The sequence below is a fragment of the Marmota flaviventris genome, chromosome 3 (genome assembly GCF_047511675.1).
Source record: "Marmota flaviventris isolate mMarFla1 chromosome 3, mMarFla1.hap1, whole genome shotgun sequence".
Classification (NCBI taxonomy): Eukaryota; Metazoa; Chordata; class Mammalia; order Rodentia; family Sciuridae; genus Marmota; species Marmota flaviventris.
Window position 1 is genome coordinate 67,184,269 of NC_092500.1, and position 21,743 is coordinate 67,206,011.

General features: G+C 35.7%; 1 protein-coding gene and 1 non-coding gene across 3 annotated transcripts in view; both read right to left on the bottom strand.

Annotated features, from left to right (window-relative positions):
* The window catches only part of Spats2 (spermatogenesis associated serine rich 2), a 109,355-nt gene that overhangs the window by 59,212 nt on the left and 28,400 nt on the right, over positions 1-21,743 (bottom strand). Inside the window, exon 2 of one of the 2 annotated variants that reach the window (XM_071609892.1) lies at positions 9,805-9,848. The exons of the other annotated variant lie outside the window; for it this stretch is intronic. The gene's annotated coding sequence lies outside the window, so the exon portion shown is untranslated. The remainder of the gene's footprint in view (positions 1-9,804; positions 9,849-21,743) is intronic. 2 annotated transcript variants of the gene reach the window in all.
* LOC114104089 (U6 spliceosomal RNA) lies at positions 11,986-12,089 on the bottom strand. The gene has a single exon (XR_003584779.1). It is a non-coding gene; the product is annotated as a U6 spliceosomal RNA (small nuclear RNA).

Below are 21,743 nucleotides of genomic sequence, written 5' to 3' on the forward strand. Positions count from 1 at the left end.
GTCTATTGATGTGGTGAATAACATTTATTGATTTCCGTATATTGAACCATCCTTGCATCCCAGGGATGAATCCTACTTGATCATGGTGCACAATTTTTTTGATGTGCCTTTGTATCCGATTCGCCAGAATTTTATTGAGGATTTTTGCATCTAGGTTCATCAGAGATATTGGTCTGTAGTTTTCTTTCTTTGAGGTGTCTTTGTCTGGTTTCAGAATCAGGGTGATGTTGGCCTCATAGAATGAATTTGGCAGAGTTCCTTCTTTTTCTATATTTGCAGATGACATGATTCTATACCTAGAAGACCCAAAAGGGTCTACAAAAAAACTACTAGAACTAATAAATGAATTCAGCAAAGTGGCAGGATATAAAATCAACACGCATAAATCAAAGGCATTTCTGTATATCAGCGACAAAACTTCTGAAATGGAAATGAGGAAAAACACTCCATTCACAATATCCTCAAAAAAAATAAAATACTTGGGAATCAACCTAACAAAAGAGGTGAAAGACTTATACAATGAAAACTACAAAACCCTAAAAAGAGAAGTAGAAGAAGATCTTAGAAGATGGAAAAATATACCCTGTTCATGGATAGGCAGAACTAACATCATCAAAATGGCGATATTACCAAAAGTTCTCTATAGGTTTAATGCAATGCCAATCAAAATCCCAACGGCATTTCTTGTAGAAATGGATAAAGCAATCATGAAATTCATATGGAAAAATAAAAGACCCAGAATAGCAAAAGCAATTCTAAGCAGGAAGTGCGAATCAGGCGGTATAGCGATACCAGACTTAAAACTATATTACAGAGCAATAGTAACAAAAACAGCATGGTACTGGTACCAAAACAGGAGGGTGGACCAATGGTACAGAATAGAGGACACAGAGACTAATCCACAAAGCTACAACTATCTTATATTTGATAAAGGAGCTAAAAGCATGCAATGGAGGGAGGATAGCATCTTCAACAAATGGTGCTGGGAAAACTGGAAATCCATATGCAACAAAATGAAACTGAATCCCCTCCTCTCGCCATGCACAAAAGTTAACTCAAAGTGGATCAAGGAGCTAGATATCAAATCAGAGACTCTGCGTCTGATAGAAGAAAAAGTTGGCTCCGATCTACATATTGTAGGGTCGGGCTCCAAATTCCTTAATAGGACACCCATAGCACAAAAGTTGATAACAAAAATCAACAAATGGGACTTACTTAAACTGAAAAGTTTTCTCTCAGCAAGAGAAACAATAAAAGAGGTAAATAGGGAGCCTACATCATGGGAACAAATTTTTACTCCTCACACTTCAGATAGAGCCCTAATATCCAGAGTATACAAAGAACTCAAAAAATTAAACAATAAGAAAACAAATAACCCAATCAACAAATGGGCCAAAGACCTGAACAGACACTTCTCAGAGGAGGACATACAATCAATCAACAAGTACATGAAAAAATGCTCACCATCTCTAGCAGTCAGAGAAATGCAAATCAAAACCACCCTAAGATACCATCTCACTCCAGTAAGATTGGCAGCCATTATGAAGTCAAACAACAACAAGTGCTGGAGAGGATGTGGGGAAAAGGGTACTCTTGTACATTGCTGGTGGGACTGCAAACTGGTGCGGCCAATCTGGAAAGCAGTATGGAGATTCCTGGGAAAGCTGGGAATGGAACCACCATTTGACCCAGCTATTGCCCTTCTTGGACTTTTCCCTGAAGACCTTAAAAGAGCGTACTACAGGGATACTGCTACATCGATGTTCATAGTAGCACAATTCACAATTGCTAGACTGTGGAACCAACCCAGATGCCCTTCAATAGATGAATGGATAAAAAAAATGTGGCATTTATACACCATGGAGTATTACGCAGCACTAAAAAATGACAAAATCATAGAATTTGCAGGGAAATGGATGGCACTAGAGCAGATTATGCTTAGTGAAGCTAGCCAATCCCTAAAAAACAAATACCAAATGTCTTCTTTGATATAATGAGAGCAACTAAGAACAGAGCAGGGAGGAAGAGCAGGAAGAAAAGATTAACATTAAACAGATACATGAGGTGGGATGGAAAGGGAGAGAAAAGGGAAATTGCATGGTAATGGAGGGAGACCCTCATTGTTATACAAAATTACATATAAGAGGTTGTGAGGGGAATGGGAAAAAAAACAAGGAGAGAAATGAATTACAGTAGATGGGGTAGAGAGAGAAGATGGGAGGGGAGGGAGGGGGGATGGTAGAGGATAGGAAAGGTAGCAGAATACAACAGTTACTAATAGGGCATTATGTAAAAATGTGGATGTGTAACCGATGTGATTCTGCAATCTGTATTTGGGGTAAAATTGGGAGTTCATAACCAACTTGAATCTAATGTATGAAATATGATATGTCAAGAGCTTTATAATGTTTTGAACAACCAATAAAAAAAAAAAAAAAAAAGAAAGAAAGTAAGCAAAGGAAGGTTAGGGCAGTAATCCAAAATCTTCATCCACAACTCTCACCTCAAAGAGCATAAAAATCTTTTTAGACCTACACAAGCGACATTAAATTGCTTTGGATTAAGATATTGATGTTAGAAATTGTGTTTCCATCCAGAAAGTTTTATAATTTCTTGCTTATAAAATATCTCCAATTAAAAAAAATAATAAAAATTAATCTGAGGGCTGAGGTTGTAGCTCCGTGGTAGAACTCTTGCCTAGCATGTGTGAGGCCCTGGGTTTGATCCTTAGCACCACATAGAAAATAAATAAATAAAATAGTAAATAAATAAAATAAAGGTATTGTGTCCATCTACAATTAAAAAGAAACTAACTTGAGCTGGGATGGTGGACCATGCCTATAATCCCAGCAATTCAGGAAGTTGAGACAATGGATTGCAAGTTCAAGGCCAGCCTCAGCAATTTAGTGAGGCCCTAAGGAACTTATTGAGACCCTATCGCAAAATAAAATATAAAAAAAAAGGGCTGGGTATGTATCTCAGTAGTCAAGCACCCCTGGGTTCAATCCCCAGCACCAAAACAAACAAAAAAAAAGCAATTTTTAATTAATTAATTAAAATATAAATATAAAAAATGTGGCATTTATACACAATGGAATATTACTCAGCACTAAAAAAGAACAAAATCATGGCATTTGCAGGTAAATGGATGGCGTTGGAGAAGATAATGCTTAAGTTAGCCAATCCCCCCAAAAAAAATTATATAAGGGGGTGACTCAAGTGGGGTAGGGAGGGAGAGCATGGGAGGATTAGATTAATTCTAGATACGGAAGATAAGTAGGAGGGAAAGGAAGGGGAAGGGGATTAGCAAGGATGGTGGAATGTAATGGTCATCATTATACAAAATACATGTATGAAGACTTGAATTTGGTGCCAATATACCTTATATACAAACAGAGATATGAAAAACTGTAGTATAGGGGCTGGGGTTGTGGCTTGGAGGTAGAGCGCTCGCCTACCATGTGTGAGACACTGGGTTCGATCCTCAGCACCATATAAAAATAAAATAAAGATTAAAAAAATTGTGGTATATGTATTAAGAATTATAATGCAAAAAAAAAGAGTATATGTATAATGGCATAAATTGGTGTGAACATACTTTATATACAAAGATAGGAAAAATTCTGCTCTATATGTGTAATAAGGCTTGTAATGCATTCCACTGTTGGCGTGTATTTAAAAATAAATAAATAATTTGAAAATTTAAAAAAAAAATTAAGCAATTAATTAATTAATTAAAATATAAATTAACATAGAGAACTGTGATGTAGAGTTCAGTAGTAAAACCCTTGCCCAGCATGCCTGAGGCCTTGGGCTCCTTTCCCAGTACTACAAAATGATGACGACGATGACGATAGACCAAACAGCCAAATATAAGACCTAAAACTGTAAAACTCCTAGAAGAAAATATAAGGGGAAAATCTCACGAAATTGGATTTGGCAATGATTTCTTGGATATGATACTAAAAGCACATGCAAACAAAACAAAAATAGATAAATGGGACTACTTCAAACTTAAAAACTATGTGTGTCAAAGGAAAAAATACAATGAAAAGACAATTAATTGAAGAAAATACTTGCAAATCATGTATCTGATAAAAGGTTAATATCCTGATTATATAAAGTACTCTTAAAACTCAACAACTACAACAAACCCCGAAGAAACCCATTTTAAAGTTCGTAAAGGACTTGAATAGATATTTCTCCAGAGAAGATATACTGATGACCAACAAGCATATAAAAAATACTCAATACCATAGTCATCAAAAGAATGCAAATTAAACCCACCATGAGATATCAGTTACCACCCATTAGAATGGCTGCTACAAGAAGGGGTGCTGGAGGTGTGGCTCAATGATAGAACACCTGCCTAGCATGTAGAAGGCCCTGGGATTGATACTCAGCACAAGAAAGAAAGAAAGAAAATTAATTAACCATAGGTAGGGAACTGATAGTGTAGCTCAGTGGTAGAGTGCATGCTTGGAATGCACAAGGTCCTGGGTTCAATCACCAGCACTAAAAGAAAATAAGTGTGGGTGAAAATGTGGAAAAATTTAAAACTTGTGTTGTTGGGAATGTAAAAATGGTAGAACCACAGAACAATTTGGAATATTTTCAAGAAATTAAAAATAGAATTATCCTATGATCCAGCAATTCCACCTCTGGGTATACATATAGAAGAAATGAAAGCAGAATATCAAAAAGATATTTGCTCACATGGGTTCACTGTAGCATTATTCACAATAGCCAAGAGGTAGAAGCAACTCAATGACCATCAATGGACAAATGAAGAAACAAAATGTGGCATTTGCATACACTGGAATATTTTTCAGTCTTTAAAAAGAAATCCTGTCACATGCTATATCATGGATAAAATTTGAAGACATGAAGATAAGTTAAATGGGCTAGGGCTGGGTTCAGTGGTAGCACACTTGCCTGGCATGTGTGAGGCACTGGGTTCAATTCTCAGCACCATGTATAAATAAATTAAATAAAGGTCTATCAAAACTAAAAAAAAACTTTAAAAAAACAAGATTATAAAAAAAATAAGTGAAATAAGTCAGCAACAAAAAAACAAATATTGCATGATTTTTCTTACATTAGGTATGTAAAATAGTAAAACTCATAAAAAATAGAAAACAGAATGACTGATACCAGGGGGTAGAGGTTAAAAATTAAATGGGATGATATTTAGAGGGTGTAGGGTTTCAGTTTTGCAAGATAAAAACAGTGAGTATCTGTGGCACAACCATGTGAATCTATTAAAAACCCTACTGAACTATATATTTTAAAATGATTAAGATGATAAACTTAGTATTATGAAGTTCTACCACAATTAGAAAAATTTTAAAAAGTACTTAAAATATTTCCAAGAATATGTAGATTTGAAGGGGAATAAAAGAAAAAGGGATGAGAAATGTTAAATATGGATGAATTGGTATAAATCCATCATCACTAGTGGAAAATCAAACCAAAGCACATACTCTGATGAGGATTAGTACATCATATTATAGACTCAGTGCAACTGAATGAATAAGTGATAGTTCTGGAGGAAAACTACCTAGGTTTCCACTCCAGTTCCACCATTTCCTCGCAACTGACTTAAAGCAAGATACCTAGCTTCTATGTCTCAGTTTCTTCATCTATAAAATGCAACTAGTGCTAGCATCTTCCTCACAGGGTTATTACATGATTAAATGAGTTCATACAGATGTAGCACATAGAACAACGTGTGACACATATTGACAATCACTCAATAAACACTGGCTGATATTAACTGTAATTAAAGATTATTCTATAAAACTAAAAGGTTCCAGAATTACAAAAAAATACTACCAAGACCATGTGTTACTAGGAATACTTCATAATTACAAGTACTGTCAGAGCTTTAGAATGCCAATTCCATTTATTTAAATGATATACTATCATCTAAATCAAAATGCTCTGAAGTACTCTAAGGAAAAAGAAGGTATAATTTTCCAGCATTGGAGTGCATGAACTTTTCACATTGGCAAGTATAAGGACCTGACATACTAACAAAGACCTAACTGGGTTGTACACAAAGGTATTTCTGGTTATTTTAAATTTAAAATACAGAGTGTTACAAAATCTACCTATCAATAGAATCAGAGGACAAGGGAGAATAAAGAGGGTAGAAAATGAAAGCAAAATAAATCTTCATTTTCCAAAAAAGGAATGTCTAAAATTGAAAAGATTAAGATATCAGTATAATCATTTTATTCAGAAATATGAAAGCTAATATCAAAAGAAACACTATGTGACCCACAGAAACTAGCCGGAATAGGAAGTTGGGGAGGTAGGGCAGGAGGGAAGAACTGCCCTCCTTCCTTTAAGTTGTAGATGGACATAATACCTTTATTTATTTATTTTTATGTGGTGCTGAGGACTGAACCCAGTGCCTCCAGGCAAGTGCTCTACCACTAAGCTACAACCCCAAATCTAAAAAGGACTACTTTTTATTGATATTATAAGCCCTGAAATACTACTTGATTTTTTTTAATTCCTTTTTTTTTTTTTTTTTTTTTTTTAGTATTATAGCCGGGCACAGTGATGTACACCTATAATTCCAGCAACTCAGGAGACTGAAGCAGGAGGAACTCAAGTTCAAGGTTAACTTAGGCAACTTAGCAAGAATCTATCTCAAAATAAAAGATAAAAAGGGCTGAGAATGTTGTTCAGTGGTAGAGTGCTCCTGGGTTCAATTCCCAGAATAGCAAAAATAATTAAATCTAACCTATTTTATGCAAATTGAGACCACTAAAATACCTTTTCCCCCCTCTTCAGAATGGCAAATATCCAAAATGATGATCATATACACTGGTAATAAGCTATAGAAAAAGATCCTCTCATATCTAAGCAAGAATGTAAAATTAAAAAAAAAATTATATGGAGGGTTTCATTGTATTGTCCAGGCTGGTCTCAAACTTTAGGGGTCCTGTGATTCTCCTGTCTCAGCCCCCTGAGTAGCTGGGACAACAGGTACACATGACCCTGCAAATAACAAGAATGTATATTTGTGAAATACATGTGGGACAACTAGAATGAAGTTATCAAAATTAAAAATGTATATATTGCTAAGCATAGTGGTGCATGCCTGTAATCCCAGAGGCTAGGAAGGCTGAGGCAAGAGGATGGAGAGTTCAAAACCATCCTCAGCAACTTAGGAAGGCCCTAAGCAACTCAGCAAGACCCTTCTCAAAATAAAACATAAAAAGGGCTGGGGATGTAGCTTGGTGGTTAAACACCCCTGAGTTCAGTTCCCAATATTAAAAAAAAAAAAAAGTATATATTAATTGACTCAGTAAGGCAATTTTTAGGAATTTACCTTACAAGCATATTTGCAAATGAGTGAACCAATCTGTGTAATATTATTTATAAGAGCAAAAGATAATAATTGTCCATCAATAAAACACTAGTTTAATAAGTTACAATTTATCTAAACAATGAGACTGTCACAGTATGGATCTGCAATATACCCCCAAAGGCCCATGTATTCAAGGCTTGGTCCTCGGCCTTACACTACTGGGAGATGGAATCTTTAAGAAGTGGGGCCTAGTGGAAGGAAGTTAGGTTATTAGGGGGTATGCCCTTGAGGGTTATACTGGGTCCTGGCCACTTTCTGTCTCTCTGGTTCTCAGCTACCATGAGGTGAGGAGCTTTCCTCTGCCACATGTTACTACCATTCTGTACTGTGCCACCGAGTGTCTCAAAAGCAATGAAGCCAACTGAATATGGGCTGCAACTGTGAGCAAAAATAAATCTTCCCTTTTTATACACTGATTGTCTCAGGTTTCTGTCATAGTAACGGAAAGCAGATAATATGCAAATATTTTTAAAAAGAGAAGTTCTTTAAATATTGAAATAGTAAGATAATATTGTTAAATGAACATAATAAAGGGAAAAATGTTTTTGCATTGGCCTGCACATACATAAATATTAGAAGGAATCAAAAACTAGTATAGTACTGATTTGGGGGGGAATGGAAACTGAAAGAATAGGAAACTAGAGGAAGAAGGACTTTGAGTCAATCTTTTTAGATTTTGACATTGGACCTGCCTCAGCCTCCCGAGTCAGGTGTGAACCACCATGCATGGCTTAACACCTTTTTAAAAAAGATCCTTGCCTAGTAAATTAAATCGAAGCTGAAAGCTCTCATTTTAACTTAAAAATAATCATTTCAAATCAGAAATTAATCAATGGGTCCAAGAAATGTGTCAATAAGAACTAATAAACACTAACATACTACAACTGCATTATTAACTGAAAAAAAAAGGAAGTTCCAAATAAGAGTATTTTTTTCTTTCTCTCTGTGTGTGGAGAGGGTGGGGACTGATCACAGGAATGCTCTACCACTGAGTTACATCTCTGGTCCTTTTTATTTTTTGAGACAGGGTCTTACTAAGTTGGAGGCCTCAAACTTCTAATCCTCCAGCCTCAGTCTCCTGAGTAGCTAGGATTACAGGTATGTGGCACCATACCTGGCTTATTTTCTCATTTTGGTTGTGCGAAATTTGCCAGGAGTTCCAATTCCATAATATCATCAATTTGCCAATAAATATCATTCTCATTAGATTTATAGAGGAAAAAGGAGAAGGACCCAAATTAAAGCATTAATATATTCTAAAAAGGAATTAGAACCAAAAAAGGTAATTTCCCAAGGTTAAAAGGGTAAATGTGAGTCCTTTCTATAAGTCTGCTTTTACAAGGGCACTATTTTTCTACTCTAATCTAAAAACTCTCCCATAATTATAAGACCTGATTACCATAAATATTATTTTGGGGAATGAAGTTTCCATTTAGAAAAACTAATAAATTCTTTCTCTTTTTAAAAAACTCCAAGTTAGAACAACAAAGAATTGGAAACTGTAACAACATAGAATTTCTAGAAATCTAAAATACATTCTAAGTAGAAAACCAGAAACCACATAATACTACTCTTCTTTTCTGCTATTAAAAGACACAAGCTCCTCATCTTGCTTAGCATTAGTCAGCAGCAGCAGCTGTATGTGTGGGAGCAGGGAGAGCTGAAACGGAGCAGAGTGGGAATAGTGGGAATATATATCTGTTTGTCTCCTCCTACTTCACAGCCAGAGTGTGTGTGTGTGTGTGTGTGTGTGTATGTATCTCAGGTGGCTGTAACCCAAGTGCAACAAGCCAAATCATCCTCAGCTCTATTATTTTTCAGTAACTGATTTAAACAATGCCCATCATTGCATCCCCATCCACTATACACATGTATAAATGCCATTTCTCCTATCTTCCTTAAGCCCAAATGAGCAAGCCCCTTAAGGGAATCAAGGTAGTTACTATGCAAAAAATAAAAAATAAGAGCAACTTTATTTACTGACTCTTATTCCATGCACACAGAAAAAGTACCTCCTAATTCCTGTTAATTTAAAAAATTAACTTATCAAATAATAAATATTTAATGTGAATCTATTATGTGCCAATATATGTAATTTACAAATTACAAAAGACAGAATATTAATCAGGCCTTTTTTAAAAATGAAGAAATTCTGACACATGCTATAACAGAGATGAACATTAGGGATATTATACTAAGTGAAATAAATCAGTCACAAAGAGACAAATATTGTATAACTTTACATATGTAAGGCACCTAGACAGAAAATAGAATGGTAGCTGTCACAGGAGGGAAATGGAAGATATAGTTTAATGTGTGCAAATTCAGTTTGGGAGTACGAAAAAAGTTGTAGAGATTGAAAGTGGTGGCGGTTGCATAACAATGTAAATGTGCTTAATGCTACTGAACTGTACACTTACAAATGGTGGGCTGGAGATAAAGCTCCATGGTAAGAGTGCTTGTTCTGGGTTTCACCATCATCACCAGGAGGCAAAAAAAAAAAAAAAAAAAATAGAGAGAGAGTGGTGAATTTCATGTTATGTGTATTCTACCACCCCCACCACCACAACAACAAAACTGTTAATAAAATTTTGAAAATTTAGTCAGGGGTAGTGGTGCACACCTTTAATCCCAGTGACTAGGGAGGCTGAGACAGGAGGCTCACGCGTTCAAGGCCACCCTGGACAACTTAGTGAGACCCTGTCTCAAAATAAAAATTGTTTTAAAAGGCAGGTGATATAACTCAGTGATTGAGCACCCCTGGGTTAAATCCCCAGTGCCACACACACACAAAACTAAGAAAGAAATAGGTGATTTCTTGACCAGCTAGAAATAATAATCAAGGAAGAAAAACAAAAAATCTAAATAGACCTATTTCTCCAAAAGAAATTAGGGTCACAGTTTAAAATAAAATTTCTAATAATGAAAAGGAACTCATTTCTTATCTACTGCTGATAGGAATGTAAACTAAACTTCTTTGAAATACAGTGTTACTTTGTAAAACACAACACTTACTAATCCTATAACCCACAGGATTTATATTTATATTCCTAAATACCAAGAGAAATTTTTGGTTATAGTACACCAGAAAACAGGTAGTATTCAAAACAGTAAGAGAGTAAAAACAGGAGCTGGGGATGTGGCTCAAGTGGTAGCACGCTCACCTAGCATGCGTGAGTCACTGGGTTTCTCGGCACCACATAAAATAAAATAAAAATATTGTGTCCACCTAAAAAAACTAAAAAATAAATATTAAAAAAAAAGAAAGTAAAAACAACCCAAATGTCATCAACAAAACAATGAATAGATGATGATAAAGTATTAGTAAGACTCTGTCTTAAAATAAAAAGGGCTAGGAATATAGCTCAGTAGTAGAGCACCTCTGGGTTTAATCCCTAATACCCCTGTCCAGCCCCTAATCCTCCACAAAAAAAGAATATGCTAGCCAGGCTAGGTGGCATGTGCTAATGGTCCAACTACTCAGGAAGTAGTACTCTTTTTTAGACGAGATCGGGCGCGTTCAGGGTGGTATGGCCGTAGATGCTTTTTTAAAAAAGATCTTGCATTTTACTTATATATATTACATATCAAATAAAGTTTATGAAAAAAGAATCTAAAGGTATCCTTTTACCTCTTACTACTCTGGAAGCTAAGGCAGGAGGTCACTTAAGTTCAATAGTTCAAGGCCAGCCTGAACAATATAGCAAGACCCCACCTAAAACAACAAAAGAATATGCCTCTGGGACCATATGAATTCCTCTCATTGACCAAAATGGCAGCATGTTTACCACATTCCAGCATGTGTGGTTAATGTAACAGAGCCTGAGAAGAAAATGACTGCTGAACCACCACATGGGGCTTAAGAACACAGGTCTGAGTATCATTAAACTAGAAAAATAATGGACCAGGTCCTCTTGATATATATTAAAAAAAAAAATGCTTTTGTTACTAAATTTGCCTTGAAAATAAATTTTCTCTAAAACATACATTTAAAATTTCTTCCCAGAATCTGACACAAACCATGGGTTTCTCAAAAATACAACAAAATGCATTCTATATTCAAGCATCTGTTTATACTGGAGTATGACAGTTTCTTACAAGATATCTTTAAAAGCATAAGAAAGCTCTTAACTGATAAGTACTATAAGAAAGCTTTTCATTTCATTCATTATTCAACTAATATTCACTGAATATTTTCAATATTTACAACTTGTGAGAGCTTGTGTAGGAGGGTATTCTTTCAGTTTCAGGGAAGCAGAGGTTATATGAGAGGTTTAATATGAGAGCAGGTGGTGAAAAAGTGGAAACCAAGACCCTAACTATTCAACTAGTATGAAGTATGACAATAAAGGAAATCAAAGAAATGGGTATTAGCTAGAGTGCTAGTAAGACTAAACAAAAGTGTCCCTCCCCCCAAAAATGGGAAGACTTCATAAAAAAGATCAAACATACTACAGATAAGGCAGAAGCAAGACAGAAAATGTAATCACAGATAAAATGAATCTCATATTCAATGTCAATCTTTTTTTTTGCATTTTTTCACATTTTTTATTGGTGCATTTTAGTTGTATATGGTAGGATTTATTGTTACATACTCATACAAAAACACAGAATGCTTCATTAATTTGCATATCATCCTTGTGCAAGGGCCATGCTAATCTTCTCTGTATTATTCCAATTTTAGGATATGTGCTGCCAAAAATGCCATAATCTTTGTAATGCCTGATATATGCCAGGAAACTGTACTAAGCATTTCCACATATATTATCATATCTAATTCTCACAACAGCCCTGTGAGGTAAGATAAACATACTTCAAAAACAAAGAATGAAAAGAGAAACAAGCCAGGCATGATGGAGTGCACCTGTAACTCCAGCAACTTAGGAGGCTAAAGCAAGAGGATCTCAAGTTGCAGGCTAGCCTCAGCAACTTAATGAAACCTTGTCTCAAAAATTTTAAAAAAAGGGCTGGGGTTATCGCTCAGTGGTAAAAGGCCCCTGGATTCAATCCCCAGTATCAAAAAAAGAAAAAGAGAAATAAAAATCATACCAAATGACATTGTTTCAGTAATAGAAAAAGGAGGAGAAAAGAGCAAGGTGGCTTTGAAAAGGGCTTTATAGGAGATAAGAAACTAGCATTTATTGTCTACAATGCACAGGCAACCTAATATCCTTTAGGAATGTGATTCTATGAAGTACTTACTATTCATTTAATGGAAGAACTTGCTTGATATGGTTTATGTGGGTAGCTCAGGAGGCTGAGGTAGGAGGATTTCAAGTTTGAAATTGCCAGCCTTGGCAACTTATCTTCAAAATAAAAAATAAAAAGGGCTGGGGATGAAGCTCAGTGGTAGAGTGCCTCTGGGTTCGATCCCCATACTCCCGCTGCCCAAAAAAAAGAAGACCTTGAGGTTGTGGGAATTTTCCAAGATCAAACAGCTAATAATTGGTGAGGTAGTGATTCAAGCCTAGGTCTATGAGACTACAAATTTTATTCCTTTCCACTACATTACACTGCCTCTTTAACATCAAGAATAAAAAGATTGGGCTGGGATTGTGGCTCTACGGTAGAGCGCTCACCTAGCATGTGCGGGGCCCTGGGTTCGATCCTCAGCACCACATAAAACAAATAAGTAAAATAAAGACTGTGTCCAACTACAACTAAAAAATAAATATTTAAAAAAAAGAATAAAAAGATCATGAAGATCCAGTTAAAAAAAAAATGAAATAAGTAATGCCAACTCAGTGCCTTCTCTGCATTCAACCACCCAGGTAAAAAGCATTTACCATTGGGGAGTTACTAAAGTTGCAAGAAATTAATTTGTACATATAAGAACTAAGAAAGGGCAATTATTCAAACAATAATTGAATATCTTTACTAATTGAATATCTGCAAAATATTACACACTGGATGGTCTAGTAAGACTTCCTACCTAGCCATTTGAAGATACAGTTTGGGTATCCGTAAACAGTCCAAAATTCAACACTAATCTAAGGAAATATTTAATGTTAATCAAAGTATCAGAAAATATCCACCCAAGAATAACTTTTAGTTTTCAAAACTGACTTTATTTACTAAGAGTAAAAGGCCTCAAAACTAACACACACTGAATTAAAACTTTTTAAAAACCAGGATACCCATTTATATTTTGTACTTTTATAATATAGGGTAAATACATAATGAAAAAATATAAAATGGAGCAAAAAGATCACTGGGCACTGTCTCATGAACAGAAGCTTTAACATTTCAGAAATGCCTAGAATCTTTTGTCTGAACTACTTTTGTTAACTACAACCACCAATAAAATAGATGGTATATTTTCATATTAGACAAGATCTACATTTGACAAACATTTTTTCTAATCTAAGATTCCTACCAGTCCACATCTGTATAATCATGAAACTACATTTGCTGTTTTCAAAATAATAGCTTGTTTTCTACTGGTATATGTCAAATGAAAGGACAGAATGATATTTTTTAACGAACTTGATTAAAATATGTATACACAAGGCTGGGGCTAGGGCTCAGCGATAGAGCGATCGCCTAGCATGTGCGAGGCCCTCGGTTCAATCCTCAGCACCACATATAAATAAGTAAATAAAATAAAGGTATTTAAATAAATAAATAAATAAAATAAAGGTATTTAAAAAAAATGTATACACAGTTTAAAGAATCCCAAACCAGGGGCTGGGGTTGTGGCTCAGCAGTACAGTGCTCGCCTAGCATGTGCGAGGCACTGGGTTCGATCCTCAGCACCACATAAAAATAAATAAATAAAGGCATTGTGTCCAACCAGAAATTAAAAAAGAAAGAAAGAAAGAAAAGAATCCCAAATCAGCTATTAATACATGAACCAACCATCAAATCAACAACATATTTTAAATTCATTAATACAGAAAGGAAAGGGTAAATCAATGCTCAGACCTCTGGCTTTCTAAGGCCCAAATTAAAAATATCTTTAATACCACTAATCTCCATGGAATTACTGGCTTCAGAAAGCAGCTTTTTACTTCAAGCAGGATCAAACTAATCCCCTGACACTCCCAGGAAAGTAGTAAAATCAAGTTGTTCCAAAAATCTTTACACTTGGCATTCATTCAGATCCTTCTAACCCACCCTCAGGCTTGTAAAATGTCAGGAAAATATTGCTCTAGCAAGTAATTATTTTATCCAAAAATGAACAGAGCAATTTAGATAGAAATTTGTATCCATGCCATTCATAAATCCATTCTACTATACTTCTTAAATGCATAATGCATGCAACATATCATGCATTAAACATCCTAAAAGATAAATTTTCATGTAGCTGAAGTAAGTAATACCAACAGATTTTAAAACTATGAGAAGTTCTCCCCACTCTACTAGGCCTTCCAAACCACTCAGGAATATTTCTGGTGGTAATCTGTCAAATGGAGAGGGAAAAAAGAATGGAGATAAAAACAAATCAACTGAATATTATGGAAGGCTTATCCCAAAACTTCCAAATTGCAAATGAGTTTAACAAACTGTAATAAGAAGTCTTCACCATTTTAAGTATTTCAAAATAGGTATGTGTTATCTTCCTTTCTGGAGGAAAACTTTCATTTTTGACTCTTCTAATGGTCCTCATACTGCCAAAAAGTAGCAGGTGTTTGTTTAGGATTCTATCAAAACTTTCTCAAAATATTTTTCAAATACCAAATAAAAAATAACTGGGTCAGGGTTGGGGTTGTGGCTCAGTGGTAAAGTGTTTGCCTAGCATGTATGAGGCCCTGGGTTCAATTCTCAGCACAGCATATAAATAAATAAAATAAAGATCCATCAATAGCTAAAAAGTACATTTAAAAAAAAAAAAACTGAGTCACTTAAAATAAAAAAGTTAAGGACAGGTGTGGTGGCGCACACCTGTAATCCCAATGGCTCAGGCAGAAAGATGTCAAGTTCAAAGTCAACCCCAGCAACTTAGGGAGGCCCTAAGCAACTTATGAGACCCTATCTCTAAATATTTTTTTAAAAGGGCTGGGGATGTGGCTCGGTGATTACGCACCCCTGGGTTCAATCCCTGGTATTAAAAAAAAAAAATTTAAATAGGACTTTCTCTCTACCCCAAATTTAACAAAGTATAGATCTGAATACTACCAAGAAAAACAAAAGGGGAAAATGATTAAATATAGGTGATTCTTCTTCCCAGTAGACAGGCAGTGACTAACAGCAACTTTCTAGTCACTAAGCTATCATCTTTTTCTCAGTTCACAGAGAATTTGGGTTGAATTTCTCATGAAGTTCAAATACAGAAACAAGGATAAAGAAAAAGAAAATGGAGTAGAAAGAATACAAAACACAAAAGCCTCATAAAATACCCCAACTTTTCTGAGTATCTTCAGATCACCATATAAGGCAACAGAGCAGTTCCAGAGACCATTCCTTAATGCTATTCAAAGTTTCCTATAAGACATTTGACTAGCTGCTCTATAATACCCAGATTTGAAATTAGTTCCATCACCTATTCCTTTTTCAAAATTTCCCTTAGGAGTATCCATACAGGAATTAAGAAAGCTAGCTAATGTGATTCAGCTGGAAAGTGTGAATCACAAGCAAGGACATGTACTCTTCCGGTCTTGCAAAGACGTTACTTATTGGATTCAAGCAATTCTCTAAATGGTAGATTTTTTTTTTTTTTTTAAAACAAAGTTTCGGTGATTATGTTTTGTTTGTTTCTTTCTTTCTGGTACTTGGGAAGGACTAAACCCAGGGCCTCACACATACTAGATAAGCAATCTACCAATGAGCTACATCTGCAGCCCTTTTTAAAATTTTTATTTAAAGATAAAATAAAGTTGCCCAGGTTGGCCTCAAACTTGGGATCATCCTTCCTCAGGATGATAAATAACATACTGATCCGGCTCTTTGTTTGTGGTTGTTTTTGTTTTCTTTTTTAAGATAGAAAGAACTGGAGTACTGGAATGTGCCATGGTGATCAGTTGTTTCTTTTTATTTCCTCTTTTGGGACAGAAGGACCACTGTGCCTGCTCTCATACAAAAGGAAAAAGAACAGCAGTTCAAAGCTTCCAGGTTCTGTGTCTACTGAAGAGGTACTTGTTACCATGAAGTCTCCTTCCATAACTCTTGAATATTAAAAAAAAAAGGGGGGGGTAATCTTTTACCTCCCTGCCCAGTGAAAAGAGAAGAAAAGGCCTGACCTATTATATCATAGGCTCCAAAACCTAATAAGTATATATGTGGGGTATTTTGTGTTTTAAAACATTTGCAAATTCTTTGGCCCTTCTATCAGAAGGTAGAGTCTAATTCTTCCCCCTTTGAAGAGAGTGCAACAGAAGGCACATTAAGCTACCTTTCCAGGTAGGTTATTGTATATTCTCTCAGGCACCTCTGCAAGGTGCTTTCTCAGGCAACTCTGGAGTTCTGTGTCATCACGTAAGATACCTGTGAGACATATAAGATGCTCTGGGAGCAGTAGCTACCAGGTCTTCTCAGCCCAGCTATCATATATGTGAAGGAATTGTCCTTTGAAATGATGGCTCCAGATCCAGATACCATCTATCTCCAAGTGCATAAGAAACCTTGAGAAATAATTCTGAATGATTCCAGTTCAGCAATCATCTGAACCTCCATGTGGAACCCTAAGAAAGAACCACCTAGTCAAGTCCAGCTAAATAGTGAAACCATACAAAGTAAAAGGGAATTTTTTTGTTTATACCACTAATATGAAATTATGTGTTTCGGGACAACAGATAATCAAAACAGATTTGGGCATAGGGAGTGACTGCTGCTGTAACAAAAAAATTAAAATGTTAGCCAGAAACAGTAGCTCATTCATGTAATCCCAGTGACTCGGGAAGCTGAGGCAGGAGGATCACAAGTTTAAGGCCAGTCTCAGCAATTTAGCAAGGCCCAAAGCAACTTAGGGACACCCTATCTCAGAATAAAAAATAAAAAGGGATGGGGCTGTGGTTTAGTGGCAGAGCGCTTGCCAAGTATACGTGAGGCACTGGGTTCCACCCTTAGCGTCACATTCAAAAATAAGCAAATAAAATAAAGGAATGCAGTTCATCTACAACTACCAAAAAAAAAAAAAAAAGGCTTTTGGACCCCCAAACTTCTATGGGAAGGAAACAGAAAATTATCAAGCTGCCAAACAGAATACATTTTATAGAAAAGTTAAGAATTCAAAGAGCGGAACCAAGAGATATGGAGAATCACTTAGGCAGTACAGCTGAGCACTCTGGTAGTATTACAGAACTGGTAATAATATGCATCACTGGATTTCAGAATTGCTGCAGACCAGTGACTACTGTGAGCCTTCGTTTTTCTTTATTTCTAACTAGGAGTGTCTATAAGTAGTTAGCTTATATCTGTCCACTTTTGCCTATTGGGTGGGATGGGCAGGGGGTAGTGGATAACTTGCATCTTTAGTTCACAGGTCTTCAAAATGAAAGCAATGGTGAATAAGCCATGACCAAGCAGCCTGATCTACACCTGTATCTGATTCAGTCAGCAAGATACTGGACCTCAAACTACAGCCTGATGCTATAATAGAAGATTGGGGGCAGGCAGGGGTGGGGGTGGGGGGGTGCACCTTGAAGAAGTGATAAGTGCATTTTGCAAGCGAGAGGAATGTAAATACTTCATGACCAAAGAACAGACTGAAGAGGCTTTGAAATGACCTTTAACACTTCTCCCACCAAAAGATAGAGTCTAATTCTTCTCCCATTGAATGTAGAACAGCCTTAGAGACTTACTTCAAATGAATAAAATACAGAGGAAATGACACTTTGATTCTGACACTAGGTCATAAAAGACTGGCTGTCTTACTCAGAAGGAAGTGTTTTTGAAGCTCTAAGCCTCCATGTAAGAAGTCTGGTCACCATGAAGTCCTTATGCTGGAAAGACTACATAGAAATAGAGACATCAAGCACTGCAGCTCTTCCAGCTCCTATCTATTTAGACTTTTCTGTTCAAGTGCCAGACAAGTCTAAGTCTAGATGGAAGTCTTAGAGATAACTTTAGGAGGGCTGGAGTTATAGTTCAGTGGCACTGCATTTGCCTGGCAAACGAAAGGCTCTTGTTTAGATCTCCAGAATCACACAAAAAGAGAGAGAGAACTTCAGGATCAATCACTATCTGGCTGCATTTGAATGAGAAAACTTGAGCAAGAACTAAGCCCACTTAACCCCTAGAACCATACGGGTTTTATACCACAAAGTTCTTTTGCTCCTTCATAATAGATAATTGCCAAATACATGCCTGAAATCACAGTTTAAGACACATGGAGGTTAAATGTACCCCACCTTCTTTTTCTTTTTCTTTTTTTAGTTTTAGATGAACACAATATCTTTATTTATTTTTATATGGTGCTGAGGATTGAACCCAATGCCTCACACGTACAAGGCAGGCATTCTACTGCTGAGCTACAGCTACGGCCCCTTTTTTAAATTTTTATTTATATATTTTTAATTGTATATGATACTGTTTAATTTTGGTTTGCAAGTGCTTATTTTTTAATTAATTTTTTCATTTATATGTGACAGTGGAATGCATTACAATTCATATTATACATATGGAGCAAATTTTTCATATCTCTGGTTGTATACAAAGCATATTCATACCAATTTGTGTCTTCATACACGTACTTTGGATAATAATGTCCATCACATTCCACCAACATTTCTAACCCCATGCACCCTCCCTTCCCCTTGTAGCCCACCTTTCTATATTACTACCCAATTATCATCCAGCAATATAGCTCCTTACTCACCCAGTTCCTTCTTCCTATTCTTCCAGCTGAAATGTTTGACTTGACCATTATAAAATGTATTTTTACCTTTAGTTTAACATTTTTCCAATTATAATTTTTACGTTTGGTTTAACATTTATCCAATTACAATGTAACAATTACTATCAGTTTCAAAATTTGTGCCAATCTAATTTTGTTATTTGAAATTAACCTCTATTTACACACAAGCACACAGAATACTATAATGATATAATACTAGGAGATTATTTACGTTTCAAGTATTGTTAAATTATTAGATAAATTGAGGCTGATAGTGATGCTACTTCCTCCATAATAATTTGTAGTGTTTTAGAAATGTCTGTATTTTGGTTTTGGTTTTGGTTTCTTGGCTGCGATGCTAGGGATTAAACCCGGGACTTTGGGCATGCTACAAATCACATTCCCAGCATTTATAGTGTTTTTTGTTTGTTTGTTGTTTTAATATTTTTTTTAGTTATACATGGACACAGTATCTTTGTTTATTTTTATGTGGTGCTGAGGATCGAACCCAGTGCCTCACATGTGTGAGGCAAGTGCTCAGCCCCATTTGTAGTGTTTTAAAATGTGTTATACCTGCAGAAGTAAAGCAATCATCATTAAAGTACAATAACCACTATTTATAAAAATCTAAACTCTAAAATCTCTTCATTTTTAAATGCTGATATAAGCCAGATGGGTGGGGGGGAACCTCTTTTGTGTTTGAAGATATACAATTCAATGTATTTTAGATCACTGGCAGGGAATTTAATGTTATAGCTCTCTTAGAAGAAAAAATGGAATTTGATTTTCACAGATTATGAACGTGGTTAAGCCCAACTTCTACAGAGAAACTAAAACAGCTGAGCCAAAAACTAATTGGCCCTAGCAGAATGGCAGAAAGTGCTTTGGAAGAAAAATATCAAAAAGGTCAATGGTGAAGGTAACTTACCTCTGGAAGAGTAATTACTTTCTCCAATGTGTGAGCATTTCGAACTAGTAATTCTGAGGAGAAAAACACTGAATCTTCTAAGTCACCAAATAACTAAGAAATCCTAAATTATGTAGCAGCTATTTAATTAACCTTTTTTTTTTACTTTTTCCTAGACTGTCAAATGTCTGATTGTTTTAGCAAGTACCAAAGGGAAAAATCAAATATAATCATAATTAGTTTGAGAAGAAATCTTAAAGAATAAAATATGTCTTATACTTTATGTATGATTATTTGAATACTGGATAATACAGATACCAAAGTATACACTATAAAGAAAACTACTTTAAAGAGCTTCTAGCAGGATAGGTAGCTGATACTTATAATTCCAGTGACTCAGGAGGCTGAAGCAGGAAGATCACAAGTTCAAGGCTAGCCTTAGCAATTTAGGGACACTCTCTCAGCAAAATTCTGTCCAAAAATAAAAAGGCCTGGAGAAGTAGCTCAGTGATAAAGTATCCCTGAGTTCAATCCCCAGCACCCAAAAAGAATTTCTACGTTAATATATTAGATTGGATGGGGCTGAAGTGGTGCTCAGTGGTAGAGCTCTTACCTAGCATGTGCGACGCCCTGGGTTCAATCCTCAGCACCACATAAAAATAAATAAATAAATAAATAAAAATAAAGGTATTGTGTTCAACTACAACTAAAACATAAATATTTTTTAAAAATTATATATCTATATATTAGACTGGCAACTAAAAAGAAAGAAAAAGTCAGTGAGCAAAAGTCTATTTAACTTATAATATTGCTGATTTTAAATATCAGGCTGGACTCAGAGAGTCTTCCAATCCAGGGGCCTGGGGCGGCGGGGGTGGGGGTGGGGGGTTCGTTCTCTCTTATAAACAGGGCAAATGTTTAGGCCATATGCAAATTATAAAACAGGTAAATATCACTTTCCACAGTGAACCCACACACACTCTATCTAATTACAGCTTTCTCATTCAAAAGTTCCAGCCTTTCAATAAAACTAACTTTAACTGTTAGAAACCACTACATACACTGAACTTAATCATATAAAAGAATAAATATTGAAGGGCTAGGACTATGGCTCAGTGGTAGAGTGCTCACCTGGCATGTGTAAGGCACTGGGTTCGATCCTCGGCACCACATAAGAAATAAATTAATTAAATAAAGGTATTGTGTCCATCTACAACTACAAATATTAAAAAGAAAAACTTTTTAAAAAATAGAATAAATATTGGGCTGGGGATGTACGTAGTTCAGTGGTACAACATTTACCTCAAGTGAGCAAGGCCCTGGTTTGAATCTCTGCCTAGCAAAAAAAAAAAAAAAAGGAAGAAATACTTGATAGTCCCAAATCCTCCCTGGAAGAATAAAGACTGAAAACTAATCTAGTAGAAAAATGCTGGATTCCCATAACAATTCCTTTTAAGCTATACACCAAAGAGATATAGGTGTTTTACTTACCACTGTATCCCCTAGTACCTAATAGCATATTAGTGAGCACTCAAAACTGCACATATGAATCAACATTTTCTTTTTATCTTCCATGTGAGAACTTGTATTCTAGTTCCATTCTAGCTACTTAATCCGGGGCAAGTTACTTGATTTCTAAAGCTTTAGTTTGTATTATACAATATAAAATGAGTTCGGGG